Consider the following 21,700-nt stretch of genomic DNA (forward strand, 5'->3'; position numbering starts at 1 on the left):
TAAAGAGCTCTTTCTTTTTTATTCATGCCTCAGTCTGCTGGTTTTCTGAAAATGAACATATGGAATAAAACCTCCACCTAATGTAAGGGGTTATTACCCAGATATGTTAAGCCAAGAGAACATGCCACCAAAATAAATTGTTCTCTCAAAAAGAGCAGCATCAGACATGCACGAGTAATACAAAAGGGTTTTTAGTCTTAACCTGATTTACTTGCTATGTGAATTGTTGTGTCCTTTGCATTTAAAGTTTCCTCATTTGTAAAAAGGGATAATGATGCAGACCTCTTCACAAGATCGCTATGTCGCTTAACTAATTAATACTGTAATTATAAAGTACTTAGAAAATATAATGCACTGTACAAATGCCAAGTGTTGTTATTAGAATCATTTGGTGCTCAGCTCATTTAGATTTACTACTTTAGCAAGGCAAATAATTCTAAACAGTAAGAAAGCCTTAGCTATACATACTAATTAATCTAATTTAAACATTTATTATGTACTGTAAATATGCCTTGTTAAAATATGCATTTTAGTTAAGGCCACCATTAAAATCAGCCTTCAGAAAGTGAGTTGCTTGAAGCCTGCATAAAATGAATTTTGCTTTTGCCTTTTGACAGTAACAGTTTATATCACTTTTAACTTTCAAATGTTGATTTATTTGTTTGATTGAGTTTTGATTATCAGGGTTTCAGCTAATATTAATATTTTAAGTGAGAATAAAAGGAGGAAAATTAACACACTCTTTGTCTTTGTAGTGAATGATTTAAAAAGAAACAATGTTTTTTTAACTGTCATGCTAATATTTTATTCTGATATCCATTAGGGGACATTTCCTGGAGAGGAAATGCCTGGGAGAGGGAAGAAGGAGGCATGATGTGCACTTTAGGGAAATCTTGATTTTGGCAGAGAGAGCCACATTTTCCCTATAGGTTAAATCTGTAGGGTTGATAGAACATTATTAGCAAAGCTGAATAGAATATATGTGTGGATCCTTATTGCAACAGTACATCAAAAGGCAAAGCACAATGACTGATTTTCTATGTAGAATAAATAGGTTCTGAGGGTTGTTTTTTTTCTTAAATGAATCCACCAAAAAAAAAAAAAAAAAAAAAGATTAAGTGGTTCCATGTAGCAGCATTTTACCTACCACAGTCAAAGTCTGAGCTATGTATTTAATTTTTTTCAATTCGTTTTGAAAAACAGAAGCTAGTGGGTCATTTGGATCAATACCTAAACCTTTTTCTCCATAGAGCTAAGAATAGAATTGCCATGGCTGTGCTTAAAATACATTCCACCCTGTGGGATACTACCTTCAGTTCCTTGTATGGCTCTTCCTTCTGTCAGAGACCTAAAGACACATATTAGCAGCTATTAAAAAAAAAAAAAATTATAAAAATGAATTACTTGAGGTTTTCTTTCCTTTATACTTACAAGTATCATTAATGATTAATTTTGTTAAATTCCTAATTACTCTACATTTCCTAGAGCAGATTAAACAACTGCCCACACATTTTTTCCATTGAGACTATAAATAGGCCAATAAATGAAGCCATCTTCCCCACCTACTGACTCTTTTCTAGAAAATACTGTCGTGTCACACAACGGTGTGCTTTCACAAATGACCACCCATTGGAAACGGCCACCCCTCCGTAGCCACAACGTGGACTTATGACTAGAATACACTTCAGGAAAGCAAATTCAAGAAAAGGACGCTTTGATTCTATTTACTTCTTTGTCTCTTAGTCTCCAAACTTACCAGGTAATTTCTAGCTTCTGAACCATCACAATAAAAGAAAAGCAAACTCTGTCACCATTTCGAATTACAAATGAAATGTATTTTTGAGATTAAAAAGCAATGTACTGGAAAGTGTATTACAAAGAAAAATCATATTTTAGGGAAATTAATTGTGGCTCCTAAGTAATAGAATAAATATACTGATGTAATTCTCTTTGGAATATTTCAAAATTCATAGTGGAAATAAAATATTCTGAAACAAATTTGCATATGTCTTTCTCTTTGCAGCCCCTCTTTATCACATTTATCTTGTATTTTATAAAAACTGAGCATATGTCAAAAGATATTGCTCTTGAAACATTAAAATATGTAGAAACTATTGTCACACATATATTTTAAGTAGACTTTAAAAACTTAATTGCAAGAATAAGAACATTAATCATGAGTGTAGATAAACCCTGAAATCAAAAGATTGTTGTATTTTAATGATTTTTTAAATGCAAACTAATATACCAACCTCCGTAACAGCTTCAGCTCACTCAAAACACCCCTTTGTCAACTTTTTAAGTTTCATACAAGAATATACTGAACTATTTGTATTTTTCAGCAACTGGACATCTCCACTGATGGCCATGCATCTCTGATAAGAAGTAATACCGAGGCATCCAGGAGAATGTTTATCCTCATACACAGCTACTAATTTGATGTATATTCCTTAGTAAAAAGCAGAAATTGACATTCAATGATAAATAATATAATTCTGTATTATTAGGCTTTCTGGTTTTTCCTTATTACGTTTCTATCGTGTTATGGATTGAATTGGTTCTGACTCATAGCGACCTTATGCACAACAGAACGAAACACTGTCCTGTCCTGCGCCATCCTTACAATCGTTGTTATGCTTGAGCCCATTGTTGCAGCCACTGTGTCAATCCACCTCGTTGAGGGTCTTCCTCTTTTCTGTTGACCCCGTACTTTGCCAAGCATGATGTTCTTCTCCAGGGACTGACCCCTCCTGACAACATGTCCAAAGTATGTAAGACACAGTCTCCCCATCCTTGCTTCTAAGGTGCATTCTGGTTGTACTTATTTCAAGACAGATTCATTCATTCTTCCAGAAGTCCATGGCATATTCAATATTATTCACCAACACAATTCAGAGGCATCAATTCTTCTTCAGTCTTCCTCATTCATTGTCCAGCTTTAACATGCATATGATGTGGTTGAAAACACCATGGTTTGGGTCAGGCGCACTTTAGTCTTCAAGGTAATATCTTTGCACTTCAACACTTTCAAGAGGTTCTTTGCAGCAGATTTACCCAATGCAATGCATCTTTCGATTTCTTGACTGTTGTTTCCATGGCTATTGATTGTGGATCCAAGTAAAATGAAATTCTTAACAACTTCAATCTTTTCTCCATTTATCATGATGTTGCTCATTGGTCCAGTTGTGAGGATTTTTGTTTTCTTTATGTTGAGGTGCAATCCACACTGAAGACAAAAGGAAGAATTGTTGAAGTAAAAGAACTAAACAGAAGATTTCAAAGGGCAGCTTGAGAAGACAAAGTAAAGTATTATAATGAAATGTGCAAAGAGCTGGAAATGGAAACCAAAAGGAAAGAACATGCTTGGTATTTCTCAAGCTGAAAGAACTGAAGAAAAATTCAAGCTTTGAGTTGCAATAGTGAAGGATTCTATGGGGGAACATATTAAATGATGCAGAAAGCATCAAAAGAAGATGGAAGGAAAACACAGAGTCATTATACCAAAAAGAATTAGTCAATGTTCAACTATTTCAAGAGGTAGCATATGGTCGGGAACCGATGGTACTGAAGGAAGAAGTCCAAGCTGCTCTGAAGGCATTGGTGAGAAACAAGGCTTCAGGAATTTATGGAATAGCAATTGAGATGTTTCAACAAATGGATGCAGCGCTGGAGGTGCCACCCGTCTATGCCAAGAAATATGGAAGAGAGCTTCCTGGCCAACTGACTGGAAGAGATCCATATTTATGTCTACTCCCAAGAAAGATGATCCAACTAATGTGGAAATTATAGAACAATATCATTAATATCACACACAAGCAAAATTTTGCTGAAGATCATTCAAAAACAGCTGCAGCAGTATATCGACAGGGAACCTCCAGAAATTCAGGCCAGTTTCAGAAGAGGACGTGGAGCCAGGGATATCATTGCTGATGTCAGATGGATCCTGGCTGAAAGCAGAGAATACCAGAAGAATGTTTACCTGTGTTTTATTGACTATTCAAAGGCATTTGACTGTGTGGATCATAACAAATTATGGATAACATTGCAAAGAATGGCAATTCCAGAACACTTAATTGTGCTCATGAGGAACCTTTACAGCGATCAAGAGATAATTGTTCAGACAGAACAAGGGGGTACTGATTGGTTTAAAGTCAGGAAAGGTGTGCGCCCGGATTGTATTCTTTCACCATACCGATTCAATCTGCATGCTGAGCAAACAATCTGAGAAGCTGGACCATATGAAGAAGAACGGGGCATCAGGATTGGAGGAAGACTCAGTAACAACCTGCGTTATGCAGATGACACAAAAAGGAAATTTAGACATAGCCTATTATTTGTGACAAGAGTTTGAGTATTGTTGTAGGGTGGTATAGAGATTTACAAATTGCCTAGGAGATGAGCAACTATAAAAGAAATGTATAAGATATATAAGAACTCAGCAGTGTCAAAGAAAAAACCTGGGGTTCCGGTCAATATGACACTTTAGATACACACAGAATAATGACCCCCTGGCAATGAAGACTCAAGAAACTAAGAAAAAAATACACACACACACACAAAACAACCTTGGATCCCAGAACATGAAACAGAGAGTTCAAGAAACAGGTTGAATGCTGACTGGAAGGAGCAACAGAACAAGGCCACCGGGAACACAGAGAAAATGGAGATTCTAGGAGCCACTGCGACCTGCCTGATGGCTTGGAGCAGAGTGGCCATTTTGAGATGGCATTAAAAACCAACCCTGAGTGAGGAACCCAGAAAAGCAACCAAAAAGAGAGCACACCTGGTGGCAGAGATGCTGTGCAAAGAACCTGGAAAAGAAAGGGCAAGGTGGGTAGTCTGTGACAAGTGACTAGGTATGTCTGAGGGGTGGAAGTACAGGAGTGGCATAGCCTTGAAGCTAGGAAACCTCAGGGAACTGCCTGTAGAGAGAATAAAATAGACTTGAGTCATCACAGCTTTAGAGAAAGAGGTAGTGTAGACACGGAATGCACATTTGCTGGGGAGTAAAGGGGAGGACCAGAGGGGTCAGTAATAGCTCCTGCCCCTCTGGTGAGTACAAGAAGTGAGGGAGCTAAGAATTAGTGCATGGTCTGCTTGTCAGTGGAGGCATCAGCCATTTACATGGGAGCCACTCAGTGAAAAGTCAACCCAAAGAATAACTACAGCATTTCTTGATAAAAATTTTCAGCAAAATAAGAATAGAAGGGAAATTTTTAAACATAATTAAGGGTATATATATATAAACATAATATAAACATAATTGAGGGTATATATATTTTTATGCGAAACCAACAGCCAACATTAGTCTCAATGAGAAGAATTGAAAGCATTCTCCTTGAGAACAGGAATGAGACAAGAATGCCCTTTATTAACACTCTTATTCAATACTGTGCTGGAAGTCCTAGCTAGAGCAGTAAGGCAAGAAAGGGAAATAAAGTGTCTAAATTGAAAAGGAATAAGTAAAACTATTCTTATTCACAGATGACATGATTCTATACAGTCTCAGAGGCTCCCCAAGAAAGTTTCTGAAACTAATAGACGAATTCAGCAAAGTGGCATGATACAAGATCAATACACAAAAATCAGTTGCACTCCTCTACAGAAACAAGGAAGACTCTGAAAAGGAAATCAAGAAATCAATACCCATTACAATAGCCCCCCGAAAAGATAAAATATCTAGGAGTAAACCTAACTAGAGATGTAAAATACAAGGAATACTATAAAATTCCACTGCCAGAAAGTAAAAAAGAGCTACATAAATGGAAAAACATTCCCAGCTTACAGATTGGAAGACCTAATATTGTGAAAATAATACCATCCAAAGAGATCTATAGATACACTGTAATCCCAATTCAAATCCCAGCAACATTCTTTAATGAAATGGAAAAACTAATTTCCAAATTTTTGTGGAAAGAAGGATGCCCCAAATAGCTACGCAATACTGAAGAAGAACAGAGTAGGAGGCTCACACTTCCCTATCTCGAAACTTGCTATACAGCCACAGTAATCAAAACAGCCTGGTACTGGTTCAAAGACAGACACATAGACCAATGGAATAGAATTGGGAAGCCAGAAGTAAATATGTCCATCTATGTGCTGCTGATCTTCAACAAAGGGTAAGAGTCCATTCAATGGGGGAAGAAACAGTCTCTTTAATAAATACTGCTCGCAAAACTGCATATTCATATGCAGAAAAATGAATCTGGATCCATACCTCATACCATAAACAAAAACTAACTCAAAATGGATAAAAGACCTAAATGTTAAAGCTGATAGGGTTCCTGGAACATTACATACAGTCAAAATTAGAGCCCTGGTGGTGAAGTGGTTAAGAGCTCAGGCTGGTAACCAAAAGGTTGGCAGTTCGAATCCACCAGCCACTCCTTAGAAACTTTATGGGGCAGTTCTACTTTGTCCCATAGGGTCACTATGAGTCAGAATAGACTCAACAGCACACAACAACAACAACAATTTTTGACAGAAGTAATCTATCAAACAAAACTAAAAATGCGCAAAGGACAGAAGATAGATTAGGTAACCGGAAATACTTAAAAATTAAATCCATACACCCATCAAAAACTTTACCAAGAGGGTAAAAAGAGAACCTACAGACTGGGAAAAAATATCTGCCAACAACATATCTGATAAAGGTCTAATCTCTAAATGTATATATAAAGCTTCAACAACTCAACAACAAAAAGGCCAACAATCCAATTTAAAAAAAAAAAAAGGACAAAGAACATGAACAGACACTTTACCAGAGGACTTTCAGGTGGCCAACAAATACATGAAAAATTGCTTATGATCTTTAGCTATCAGAGAGATGTAAATCAAAACTACAATGAAATACCATCTCAGCCCTGAGAAAATGGCAATGATTAAAAAAAAAAACAGAAAACAGCAAATACTGGCAAGGTTGTGGGGAGATTGTAAGTCTTACACATTGATGGTAGGATTGTAAAATGGTACAACTGCTGTGGAAAACAGTATGGTGCTTCCGCAAAAAGCTAGAAATAGAAACATCTTATGATCCAGCAGTCCTACTCGTAGATATATATCCTAGAGATGTAAGAGCAGTGACATATAGACATATAGACACAGTGAATAGACAGATAATTCTGTATTATTAGTCTTTCTTGTTTTTCCTTATTACATTTCTATTGTATTATGAATTGAATTGTGTCCCCCCAAAATATGTGTTGGAATCCTAACCCCTGTGTTTGTTACCTTATCCACAATAACAAAAAGAGGGAAACAACATAAGTACCCATCAACAAGTGAGTGGATAAACAAATTGCAGTATATACATACAATGCAATATTAACAACTATAAAGAATAATGAGGAGTCGGTGAAATATCTTAATATGGATGAATCTGGAGGACTTTATGCTGAGTGCAATAAGTCAATCACAAAAAGACAATTATCATATGGCCCCCTTATTGTAAAAAGTCAGGAATGGGTATACACACAGAAAGCAAGGTTCTTTGATGGTTACCAGGGATAAAAGAGAGAGGGAGGGATCACTTTCTAGATAGTAGACACTTGTTATTTTTGGTGATGGAAAAGGCGATCCCAAACGTAAGCACAACCTGACCAAGGTAAAGACACTAAGAAGTACACAAGAAAAAGGGACAATTTCAGTAAACGTTATAACATATACAATTTTGCAATGACAGTAAAAACAACCAAAAAGTATGTGTGTGGTTACTTAGGTAGATATGGATGTGTATATGTGTATAGGAAGGCATATGTGAGTAAACAAGTAAATACACACGCATGTATAGGTATATCTGCAGGCATATGTATACGCACGTTTGTGTGTGCTGCATATATATCCACATATATAACAAACAACATAGATGGCACAGTTACAGAGTTTTTCTGGACATAGCCAACTTGTAGGATTGATTTACTGGGTCAAAAGGCTTGTTACCATAGTCTTGGTGGACAACTTAGACAATTGGCATAACATAGTTCACAAACATAATGTTCTACATTTGAGTTTGGTGAGTGGTATCTGGGGTCTTAAAAACTTCCAAGGGACCATCTAAGATACGACTATTGGTCTCTACTTAATCGGAGCAAAAAAGAATAAAGGAAATAAAAGGCTCAAAGAAGAAACTAGTCCATGGAACTAATAGCCCAAGTGAACCCCAACCTCTTCAAACTGAGACCAAAAGAATTAGGTGTTGCCCCACTACCACTACCAACCTTTTGACCAGGGATACAATAGAAGGTCCCAGATAGAATGGGAGAAAAATGGAGAACAAAACTTAAATTCTTAAAAAATGCCAGGCCTATGGGACTGATAGAGACTAGAGGAACCCCAGAAGCTGTCCTACTAAGATACCTTTTGAACATGGAATTAAAGCTATTTATGCAGGTCAACTTTCAGTCAAATAATAGATTAGCTCATAAAATAAACAATATCACCCATGAGCAATGTGTTCCCTTAAACAGTTAACTATATGAGACCAAATGGTAGCAGTTAACCAAAAGCAAAGATGAGATGGCAAGAAGAGGAAGGGAAGCTAGATCAATGGAAGCCGAACAAACACAGTGGAAATGATGAGAATGCTGACACATTGTAAAAATTGTAACCAAGGGCATGGAACAGTTTGTATAAAAATTGTTCAAGGAGCTTAATAAAAGTTATTATAAAAAAAAAAAAAAAAATTGTTCAAGGGGAGCCTAATTTGCTGTGTAAACTCACCTAAAACATAATATGATATTTAAAAAAGCAAAACGCTGAAGAAATTGTCATTTCGTGTAAAATGTTGTTATTCGGAATCTCAACCGCATGACAAAAATACCTCAGCATAGGGGGGCGGGGCCAAGATGGCGGACTAGATAGATGCTACCTCGGATCCCCCTTGCAACAAAGACTCGGAAAAACAAGTGAATCGATCACATACATAACAATCTACGAACCCTGAACAACAAACACAGATTTAGAGACGGAAAACGAACAAATACGGGGAAGCAGCGATTGTTTTCAGAGCCTGGAGCCAGCGTCCCAGTCAGGTAACCTTTGGCGCCCAATTTAGGGCAGGGTACAGGGGAGCTGACGGCGCAAACAAGGGATGCAGCCCTACCCCCCTGAACTCACCCCGGGAGGGGGCCCAGCCAGTCCGTGCGGGAGGCGTGGTGACGCAGCCGGTGGGAGAAATCCCCGGGAGGAAGTGACTGGTCTTGGAGCTGGGAGAGCAGCGTCTCAGCTGGGGAACCTTGCCTCAGAGCTTTTGACTGGGCGCTGTCATGGCACAAGCACAGAGAGCTGCTCCACTCCCCTGAACTAACCCCGGGAGGGGGCCCAGCCAGTCTGCGGGAGTGGTGCGATGACGCGGTGGGCGGGACGAGAAGTCCCCGGGAGGCAGCGACTGATTTTGGAGCTGGGAGGGCAGCATCCCAGCAGGGGAACCTTGATGTTGGGTGTGGGGCTGGCAGCGGAGGATCTGACGGCAGCTTCAGTGGGCCAGATCCCCGGGGGCAATCTCCACACAGCCAGCACACATAGGCAACACGCCCCTCGGGAATCTCAGATAAAATAGTCTTTCCAAGCAAGACAAGCAACTCTGGCTATATTCTGAGGTGCTACTCTCCTATCTCTCTGACCCCTCCCCCACCCTCCCCAGTCGGCTTCATTAACATTGGAATTTCCTGAGCCAGAGGGAGAACGGCTCCGGCTCCGGCTCCGGCTCCGGCACCAGCGGCTTTGCTTTTCCCCCCTATTTTTTTTTCTTTTGGTCTTTTCCTAACCCACCCTTCCGGCCTGAGAGAAGGAAACACAAAGAACCCAGGGACCGGGGGCGGAGCCAAGATGGCGGACTAGGCAAACGCTACCTCGGATCCCTCTTACAACAAAGACACGGGAAAAAAAGTGAATCGATCACATACATAACAATCTACGAACCCTGAACAACAAACACAGATTTAGAGACGGAGAACGAACTAATACGGGGAAGCAACGATTGTTTCCAGAGCCTGGAGCCAGCGTACCAGTCAGGTACGGCACAAGCACAGAGAGCTACTCCACCCCCCTGAACTAACCCTGGGAGGGGGACCAGCCGGTTCCACGGGCGGCGTGGGAAGCAGCCGGTAGGAGAAGTCCCCGGGAGGCAGTGACTGGTCTTGGAGCAGAAAGAGCAGCGTCCGAGCCGGGAACCGTCCCGCAGAGATTTGGACTGGACGCAGGTACGGCATAAACACGGAGAGCTGCTCCACCCCCCTGAACTAACCCCGGGAAGGGGACCAGCCGGGTCGCGCGGGCGGCGTGGAACGCAGCCGGTAGGAGAAGTCCCCGGGAGGCAGCGACTGGTATTGGAGCGGGGAGAACAGAGTCCCAGCTGGAACACTCGGTCACGGCACAAGCACGGGGACCTGCTCCACCCATCTGAACTAACCCCGGGAGGAGGCCCAACTGGTTCTTGGGGGCGGCACGGCCACGCGGCTGGAGGGACGAGAAGTCCCCGGGAGGCAGCGACTGATTTTGGAGTCGAGAGTGCACCGTCCCAGTAGGGGAGCCTTGACGCTGGGCGTGGGGCTGGAAGCGGAGGATCTGACCATGACTCCAGGGGGCCAGACCCCCCGGGGGCAATCTCCACACAGCCAGCACACATAGGCGACACGCCCCGCGGGAGTCTCAGATATAATAGTCATTCCAAGCAAGACAAGCAACTCTGGCTATATTCTGAGATGCTACTCTCCTATCTCTCTGTTCCCTCCCCCAACCTCCCCAGGCGGCTTCATTAACATCTGAATAGCCTGAGCCAGAGGGAGAACTCTGATAGGGATCTGACTGCATTTTTTTTTTAGCAGATTTTCTGGAAAAACTAGTTTCCCAGTGATGGCTCGGAGACAACAATCCATATCAAACCACTTAAAGAAGCAGACCATGACAGCTTCTCCAACCCCCCCAAACAAAAGAATCAAAATCTTTCCCAAATGAAGATACAATCTTGGAATTATCAGATACAGAATATAAAAAACTAATTTACAGAATGCTTAATGATATCACAAATGAAATTAGGATAACTGCAGAAAAAGCCAACGAACACACTGATAAAACTGTTGAAGAACTCAAAAAGATTATTTAAGAACATAGTGGAAAAATTAATAAGTTGCAAGAATCCATAGAGAGACAACATGTAGAAATCCAAAAGATTAACAATAAAATAACAGAATTAGACAACGCACTAGGAACTCAGAGGAGCAGACTCGAGCAATTAGAATGCAGACTGGGACATCTGGAGGACCAGGGAATTAACACCAACATAGCTGAAAAAAAATCAGATAAAAGAATTAAAAAAAATGAAGAAACCCTAAGAATTATGTGGGACTCTATCAAGAAGGATAACCTGCGGGTGATTGGAGTCCCAGAACAGGGAGGGGGGACAGAAAACACAGAGAAAATAGTTGAAGAACTCCTGACAGAGAACTTCCCTGACATCATGAAAGACGAAAGGATATCTATCCAAGATGCTCATCGAACCCCATTTAAGATTGATCCAAAAAGAAAAACACCAAGACATATTATCATCAAACTCACCAAAACCAAAGATAAGCAGAAAATTTTAAAATCAGCCAGGGAGAAAAGAAAGGTTTCCTTCAAGGGAGAATCAGTAAGAATATGTTCTGACTACTCAGCAGAAACCATGCAGGCAAGAAGGGAATGGGACGACATATACAGAACACTGAAGGAGAAAAACTGCCAGCCAAGGATCATATATCCAGCAAAACTCTCTCTGAAATATGAAGGCGAAATTAAGATATTTACAGACGAACACAAGTTTAGAGAATTTGCAAAAACCAAACCAAAGCTACAAGAAATACTAAAGGACATTGTTTGGTCAGAGAACCAATAATATCAGATATCAGCACAACACAAGGTCACAAAACAGAACGTCCTGATATCAACTCAAACAGGGAAATCACAAAAACAAATTAAGATTAATTAAAAAAAAAAAATACACATAACAGGGAATCATGGAAGTCAATAGGTAAAAGATCACAATAATCAAAAAGAGGGACTAAATACAGGAGGCATTGAACTGCCATATGGAGAGCAATACAAGGCGATATAGAACAATACAAGTTAGGTTTTTACTTAGAAAAATAGGGGTAAATAATAAGGTAACCACAAAAAGGTATAACAACTCTATAACTCAAGATAAAAACCAAGAAAAACGTAACGACTCAACAAACATAAAGTCAAGCACTATGAAAATGAGGATCTCACAATTTACTAAGAAAAACGCCTCAGCACAAAAAAGTATGTGGAAAAATGAAATTGTCAACAACACACATAAAAAGGCATCAAAATGACAGCACTAAAAACTTATTTATCTATAATTACCCTGAATGTAAATGGACTAAATGCACCAATAAAGAGACAGAGAGTCTCGGACTGGATAAAGAAACACGATCCATCTATATGCTGCCTACAAGAGACACACCTTAGACTTAGAGACACAAACTAAAACTCAAAGGATGGAAAAAAGTATATCAAGCAAACAATAAGCAAAAAAGAAGAGGAGTAGCAATATTAATTTCTGACAAAATAGACTTCAGACTTAAATCCACCACAAAGGATAAAGAAGGACACTATATAATGATAAAAGGGACAATTGATCAGGAAGACATAACCATATTAAATATTTATGCACCCAATGACAGGGCTGCAAGATACATAAATCAAATTTTAACAGAATTGAAAAGCGAGATAGATACCTCCACAATTATAGTAGGAGACTTCAACACACCACTTTCGGAGAAGGAGAGGACATCCAGTAAGAAGCTCAACAGAGACACGGAAGATCTAATTACAACAATCAACCAACTTGACCTCATTGACTTGTACAGAACTCTCCACCCAACTGCTGCAAAATATACTTTTTTTTCTAGCGCACATGGAACATTCTCTAGAATAGACCACATATTAGGTCATAAAACAAACCTTTGCAGAGTCCAAAACATCGAAATATTACAAAGCATCTTCTCAGACCACAAGGCAATAAAACTAGAGATCAATAACAGAAAAACTAGGGAAAAGAAATCAAATACTTGGAAAATGAACAACACCCTTCTGGAAAAAGACTGGGTTATAGAAAACATTAAGGAGAGAATAAGGAAATTCATAGAAAGCAACGAGAACGAAAATACTTCCTATCAAAACCCCTGGGACACAGCAAAAGCAGTGCTCAGAGGCCAATTTATATCAATAAATGCACACATACAAAAAGAAGAAAGAGCCAAAATCAGAGAACTGTCCCTACAACTTGAACAAATAGAAAGTGAGCAACAAAAGAATCCATCAGGCACCAGAAGAAAACAAAAAATAAAAATTAGAGCTGAACTAAATGAATTAAAAAAAAAATGAATTAGAGAACAGAAAAACAATTGAAAGAATTAACAAAGCCAGAAGCTGGTTCTTTGAAAAAATTAACAAAATTGATAAACCATTGGCTAGACTGACTAAAGAAATACAGGAAAGGAAACAAATAACCCGAATAAGAAATGAGAAGGACCACATCACAACAGAACCAAATGAAATTAAAAGAATCATTTCAGATTATTATGAAAAATTGTACTCTAACAAATTTGAAAACCTAGAAGAAATGGATGAATTCCTGGAAAAACACTACCTACCTAAACTAACACATTCAGAAGTAGAACAACTAAATAGACCCATAACAAAAAAAGAGATTGAAACGGTAATCAAAAAAACTCCCAACAAAAAAAAGCCCTGGCCCGGACGGCTTCACTGCAGAGTTCTACCAAACTTTCAGAGAAGAGTTAACACCACTACTACTAAAGGTATTCCAAAGCATAGAAAATGACGGAATACTACCCAACTCATTCTATGAAGCCACCATCTCCCTGATACCAAAACCAGGTAAAGACATTACAAAAAAAGAAAATTATAGACCTATATCCCTCATGAACATTGATGCAAAAATCCTCAACAAAATTCTAGCCAATAGAATTCAACAACATATCAAAAAAATAAGTCACCACGATCAAGTGGGATTTATACCAGGTATGCAAGGCTGGTTTAATATCAGAAAAACCATTAATGTAATCCATCACATAAATAAAACAAAAGACAAAAACCACATGATCTTATCAATTGATGCAGAAAAGGCATTTGACAAAGTCCAACACCCATTTATGATAAAAACTCTTACCAAAATAGGAATTGAAGGAAAATTCCTCAACATAATAAAAGGCATCTATGCAAAGCCAACAGCCAATATCACTCTAAATGGAGAGAACCTGAAAGCATTTCCCTTGAGAACGGGAACCAGACAAGGATGCCCTTTATCACCGCTCTTATTCAACATCATGCTGGAAGTCCTAGCCAGGGCAATTAGGCTAGACAAAGAAATAAAAGGTATCCGGATTGGCAAGGAAGAAGTAAAGTTATCACTATTTGCAGATGACATAATTATATACACAGAAAACCCTAAGGAATCCTCCAGAAAACTACTGAAACTAATAGAAGAGTTTGGCAGAGTCTCAGGTTATAAAATGAACATACAAAAATCACTTGGATTCCTCTACATCAACAAAAAGAACACCGAAGAGGAAATAACCAAATCAATACCATTCACAGTAGCCCCCAAGAAGATAAGATACTTAGGAATAAATCTCACCAAGGATGTAAAAGACCTATACAAAGAAAACTACAAAGCTCTACTACAAGAAATTCAAAAGGACATACTTAAGTGGAAAAACATACCCTGCTCATGGATAGGAAGACTTAACATAGTAAAAATGTCTATTCTACCAAAAGCCATCTATACATTTAACACACTTCCGATCCAAATTCCAATGTCATATTTTAAGGGGATAGAGAAACAAATCACCAATTTCATATGGAAGGGAAAGAAGCCTCGGATAAGCAAAGCACTACTGAAAAAGAAGAAGAAAGTGGGAGGCCTCACCTTACCTGACTTCAGAACCTATTATACAGCCACAGTAGTCAAAACAGCCTGGTATTGGTACAACAACAGACACATAGACCAATGGAACAGAATTGAGAACCCAGACATAGATCCATCCACGTATGAGCAGCTGACATTTGACAAAGGACCAGTGTCAATTAACTGGGGAAAAGATAGCCTTTTTAACAAATGGTACTGGCATAACTGGATATCCCTTTGCAAAAAAATGAAACAGGACCCATACCTCACACCATGCACAAAAACTAACTCCAAGTGGATCAAAGACCTAAACATAAAGACTAAAACGATAAAGATCATGGAAGAAAAAATAGGGACAACCCTAGGAGCCCTAATACAAGGTATAAACAGAATACAAAACATTACCAAAAATGATGAAGAGAAACCCAATAACTGGCAGCTCCTAAAAATCAAACACCTATGCTCATCTAAAGACTTCTCCAAAAGAGTAAAAAGACCACCTACAGACTGGGAAAGAATTTTCAGCTATGACATCTCCGACCAGCGCCTGATCTCTAAAATCTACATGATTCTGTCAAAACTCAACCACAAAAAGACAAACAACCCAATCAAGAAGTGGGCAAAGGATATGAACACACATTTCACTAAAGAAGATATTCAGGCAGCCAACAGATACATGAGAGAAAATGCTCTCGATCATTAGCCATTAGAGAAATGCAAATTAAAACTACGATGAGATTCCATCTCACACCAGCAAGGCTGGCATTAATCCAAAAAACACAAAATAATAAATGTTGGAGAGGCTGCGGAGAGATTGGAACTCTCATACACTGCTGGTGGGAATGTAAAATGGTATAACCACTTTGGAAATCTATCTGGCGTTATCTTAAACAGTTAGAAATAGAACTACCATACAACCCAGAAATCCCACTCCTGGGAATATACCCTAGAGATACAAGAGCCTTCATACAAACAGATACATGCACACCCATGTTTATTGCAGCTCTGTTTACAATAGCAAAAAGTTGGAAGCAACCAAGGTGTCCATCAACGGATGAATGGGTAAATAAATTGTGGTATATTCACACAATGGAATACTACGCATCGATAAAGAACAGTGACGAATCTCTGAAACATTTCATAACATGGAGGAACCTGGAAGGCATTATGCTGAGCGAAATGAGTCAGAGGCAAAAGGACAAATATTGTATAAGACCACTATTATAAGATCTTGAGAAATAGTAAACCTGAGAAGAACACATACTTTTGTGGTTACGAGGGGGGGAGGAAGGGAGGGTGGGAGAGGGTTTTTTATTGATTAATCAGTAGATAAGAACTGCTTTAGGTGAAGGGAAAGACAACACTTAATACATGGAAGGTCAGCTCAATTGGACTGGACCAAAAGCAAAGAAGTTTCCGGGATAAAATGAATGCTTCAAAGGTCAGCGGAGCAAGGGCGGGGGTCTGGGGAACATGGCTTGCGGGGACTTCTAAGTCAATTGGCAAAATAATTCTATTATGAAATCATTCTGCATCCCACTTTGAAATGTGGCATCTGGGGTCTTAAATGCTAACAAGCGGCCATCTAAGATGCAGCAATTGGTCTCTACCCACCTGGAGCAAAGGAAAATGAAGAACACCAAGGCCACACGACAACTAAGAGCCCAAGAGACAGAAAGGGCCACATGAACCAGAGACCTACATCATCCTGAGACCAGAAGAACTAGTTGGTGCCCGGCCACAATCGATGACTGCCCTGACAGGGAGCACAGCAGAGGACCCCTGAGGGAGCAGGAGATCAGTGGGATGCAGACCCCAAATTCTCATAAAAAGACCAAACTTAATGGTCTGACTGAGACTGGAGGAATCCCGGCGGCCATGCTCCCCAGACCTTCAGTTGACACAGGACAGGAACCATCCCCGAAGACAACTCATCAGAAATGAAAGGGACTGGTCAGCGGGTGGGAGAGAGACGCTGATGAAGAGTGAGCTAATTATATCAGGTGGACACTTGAGATTGTGTTGGCAACTCTTGTCTGGAGGGGGGATGGGAGGATAGAGAGAGAGAGAAGCCGGCAAAATTGTCAAGAAAGGAGAGACTGAAAGGGCTGACTCAAGAGGGGGAGAGCAAGTGGGAGTAGGGAGTGAGATGTATGTAAACTTATATGTGACAGACTGATTGGATTTGTAAACGTTCACTTGAAGCTTAATAAAAGTTATTAAAAAAACCCAGGGACCAAAAATCCACCCCTAATTGGACTAAAAACACAGAACCAGCTACACCCAAGCATATATGATCCAAATCTCAGACTTTCATCCTTACAGGGAACAAGGTGGCGGTTATAATCCAAAGGCAATTCCGATAGGGATCTGACTGCATTCTTTTTTTAGCAGATTTTCTGGAAAAACAAGTTTCCCAGTGATGGCTCGGAGACAGCAGTCCATATCAAACCACATAAAGAAGCAGACCATGACAGCTTCTACAACCCCCAAACAAAAGAATCAAAATCTTTCCCAAAGGAAGATACAATTCTGGAATTATCAGATACAGAATATAAAAAACTAATTTACAGAATGCTTCAAGACATCAGAAACAAAATAAGGCAAACTGCAGAAAAAGCCAAGGAACACACTGATAAAACAGTAGAAGAACTCAAAAAGATTATTCAAGAACATATTGGAAAAATTAATAAGTTGCAAGAATCCATAGAGAGACAACATGTAGAAAGCCAAAAGATTAACAATAAAATTACAGAATTAGACAACGCAATAGGAAGTCAGAGGAGCAGACTCGAGCAATTAGAATGCAGACTGGGACATCTGGAGGACCAGAGAATTAAGACCAACATAGCTGAAAAAAAATCAGATAAAAGAATTAAAAAAAATGAAGAAACCCTAAGAATCATGTGGGACTCTATCAAGAAGGATAACTTGCGTGTGATTGGGGTTCCAGAACAGAGAGGGGGGACAGAAAACACAGAGAAAATAGTTGAAGAACTCCTGACAGAGAACTTCCCTGACATCATGAAAGACGAAAGGATATCTATCCAAGATGCTCATCGAACCCCATTTAAGATTGATCCAAAAAGAAAAACACCAAGACATATTATCATCAAACTCACCAAAACCAAAGATAAGCAGAAAATTTTAAAATCAGCCAGGGAGAAAAGAAAGGTTTCCTTCAAGGGAGAATCAATAAGAATAAGTTCAGACTACTCAGCAGAAACCATGCAGGCAAGAAGGGAATGGGACGACATATACAGAACACTGAAGGAGAAAAACTGCCAGCCAAGGATCATATATCCAGCAAAACTCTCTCTGAAATATGAAGGCGAAATTAAGATATTTACAGATAAACACAAGTTTAGAGAATTTGCAAAAACCAAACCAAAGCTACAAAAAATACTAAAGGATATTGTTTGGTCAGAAAATCGATAACATCAGACACCAGCACAACACAAGGTCACAAAACAGAACATCCTGATATCAACTCAAATAGGGAAATCACAAAAACAAATTAAGATCAATTAAAAAAAAAATGCTCATAACAGGGAATCACTGAAGTCAATATGTAAAACATCAAAATAATCAAAAAGAGGGACTAAATACAGGAGGCCTAGAACTGCCATATGGAGAGTGATACAAGGCGATATAGAACAATACAAGTTAAGTTTTTACTTAGAAAAATAGGGTTAAATAATAAGGTAACCACAAAGAGGTATAACAACTCCATAACTCAAAATAAAAGCCAAGAAAAACGTAACGACTCAACAAACATAAAGTCAAACACTACGAAAATGAGGATCTCACAATTTACTAAGAAAAACGCCTCAGCACAAAAAAGTATGTGGAAAAATGAAATTGTCAACAACACACATAAAAAGGCATCAAAATGACAACACTAAACACTTATTTATCTATAATTACCCTGAATGTAAATGGACTAAATGCACCTATAAAGAGACAGAGAGTCTCGGACTGGATAAAGAAACACGATCCGTCTATATGCTGCCTACAAGAGACACACCTTAGACTTAGAGACACAAACAAACTAAAACTCAAAGGATGGAAAAAAATATATCAAGCAAAGAATAAGCAAAAAAGAAGAGGAGTAGCAATATTAATTTCTGACAAAATAGACTTCAGACTTAAATCCACCACAAAGGATAAAGAAGGACACTACATAATGATAAAAGGGACAATTGATCAGGAAGACATAACCATATTAAATATTTATGCACCCAATGACAGGGCTGCAAGATACATAAATCAAATTTTAACAGAATTGAAAAGCGAGATAGATACCTCCACAATTATAGTAGGAGACTTCAACACACCACTTTCGTAGAAGGACAGGACATCCAGTAAGAAGCTCAACAGAGACACGGAAGATCTAATTACAACAATCAACCAACTTGACCTCATTGACTTATACAGAACCCTCCACCCAACTGCTGCAAAGTATACTTTTTTCTCTAGCACACATGGAACATTCTTTAGAATAGACCACATATTAGGTCATAAAATAAAGTTTTGCAGAATCCAAAACATCGAAATATTACAAAGCATCGTCTCAGACCACAAGGCAATAAAACTAGAAATCAATAACAGAAAAACTAGGGAAAAGAAATCAAATACTTGGAAACTGAACAATACCCTCCTGAAAAAAGACTGGGTTATAGAAGACATCAAGGAGGGTATAAGGAAATTCATAGAATGCAACGAGAATGAAAATACTTCCTATCAAAACCTCTGGGACACAGCAAAAGCAGTGCTCCGAGGTCAATTTATATTGATAAATGCACACATACAAAAAGAAGAAAGAGCCAAAATCAGAGAACTGTCCCTACAACTTGAACAAATAGAAAGCGAGCAACAAAAGAATCCATCAGACACCAGAAGAAAACAAATAATAAAAATTAGAGCTGAACTAAATGAATTAGAGAACAGAAAAACAATTGAAAGAATTAACAAAGCCAAAAGCTGGTTCTTCGAAAAAATTAACAAAATTGATAAACCATTGGCTAGACTGACTAAAGAAATACAGGAAAGGAAACAAATAACCCGAATAAGAAATGAGAAGGACCACATCACAACAGAACCAACTGAAATTAAAAGAACCATATCAGATTATTACGAAAAATTGTACTCTAACAAATTTGAAAACCTAGAAGAAATGGATAAATTCCTGGAAAAACATTACCTACCTAAACTAACACATTCAGAAGTAGAACAACTAAATAGACCCATAACAAAAAAAGAGATTGAAACGGTAATCAAAAAACTCCCAACAAAAAAAAGCCCTGGCCCAGACGGCTTCACTGCAGAGTTCTACCAAACTTTCAGAGAAGAGTTAACACCACTACTACTAAAGGTTTTTCAAAGCATAGAAAATGACGGAATACTACCCAACTCATTCTATGAAGCCACCATCTCCCTGATACCAAAACCAGGTAAAGACATTACAAAAAAAGAAAATTACAGACCTATATCCCTCATGAACATAGACGCAAAAATCCTCAACAAAATTCTAGCCAATAGAATTCAACAACATATCAAAAAAACAATTCACCACGATCAAGTGGGATTTATACCAGGTATGCAAGGTTTGGTTTAATATCAGAAAAACCATTAATGTAATCCACCACATAAATAAAACAAAAGACAAAAACCACATGATCTTATCAATTGATGCAGAAAAGGCATTTGACAAAGTCCAACACCCATTTATGATAAAAACTCTCACCAAAATAGGAATTGAAGGAAAATTCCTCAACATAATAAAGGGCATCTATGCAAAGCCAACAGCCAATATCACTCTAAATGGAGAGAACCTGAAAGCATTTCCCTTGAGAACGGGAACCAGACAAGGATGCCCTTTATCACTGCTCTTATTCAACATTGTGCTAGAAGTCCTAGCCAGGGCAATTAGGCTAGACAAAGAAATAAAGGGCATCCGGATTGGCAAGGAGGAAGTAAAATTATCTCTATTTGCAGATGACATTATCTTATACACAGAAAACCCTAAGGAATCCTCCAGAAAACTACTGAAACTAATAGAAGAGTTTGGCAGTCTCAGGTTATAAAATAAACATACAAAAATCACTTGGATTCCTCTACATCAACAAAAAGAACATCAAAGTGGAAATAAACAAATCAGTACCATTCACAGTAGCCCCCAAGAAGATAAAATACTTAGGAATAAATCTTACCAAGGATGTAAAAGACCTATACAAAGAAAACTACAAAGCTCTACTACAAGAAATTCAAAAGGACTTACTTAAGTGGAAAAACATACCTTGCTCATGGATAGGAAGACTTAACATAGTCAAAATGTCTATTCTACCAAAAGCCATCTATACATACAATGCACTTCCGATCCAAATTCCAATATCATTTTTTAAGGTGATAGAGAAACAAATCACCAATTTCATATGGAAGGGAAAGAAGCCTCGGATAAGCAAAGCATTACTGAAAAAGAAGAAGAAAGTGGGAGGCCTCACTCTACCTGATTTCAGAACCTATTATACAGCCACAGTAGTCAAAACAGCCTGGTACTGGTACAACAACAGACACATAGACCAATGGAACAGAATTGAGAACCCAGATATAAATCCATCCACGTATGAGCAGCTGATATTTGACAAAGGCCCAGGGTCAGTTAATTGGGGAAAAGATAGTCTTTTTAACAAATGGTGCTGGCATAACTGGATATCCATTTGCAAAAAAATGAAACAGGACCCATACTTCACACCATGCACAAAAACTAAC

This window comes from Elephas maximus, chromosome 2 (assembly GCF_024166365.1).
Source record: "Elephas maximus indicus isolate mEleMax1 chromosome 2, mEleMax1 primary haplotype, whole genome shotgun sequence".
Taxonomy (NCBI): domain Eukaryota; kingdom Metazoa; phylum Chordata; class Mammalia; order Proboscidea; family Elephantidae; genus Elephas; species Elephas maximus.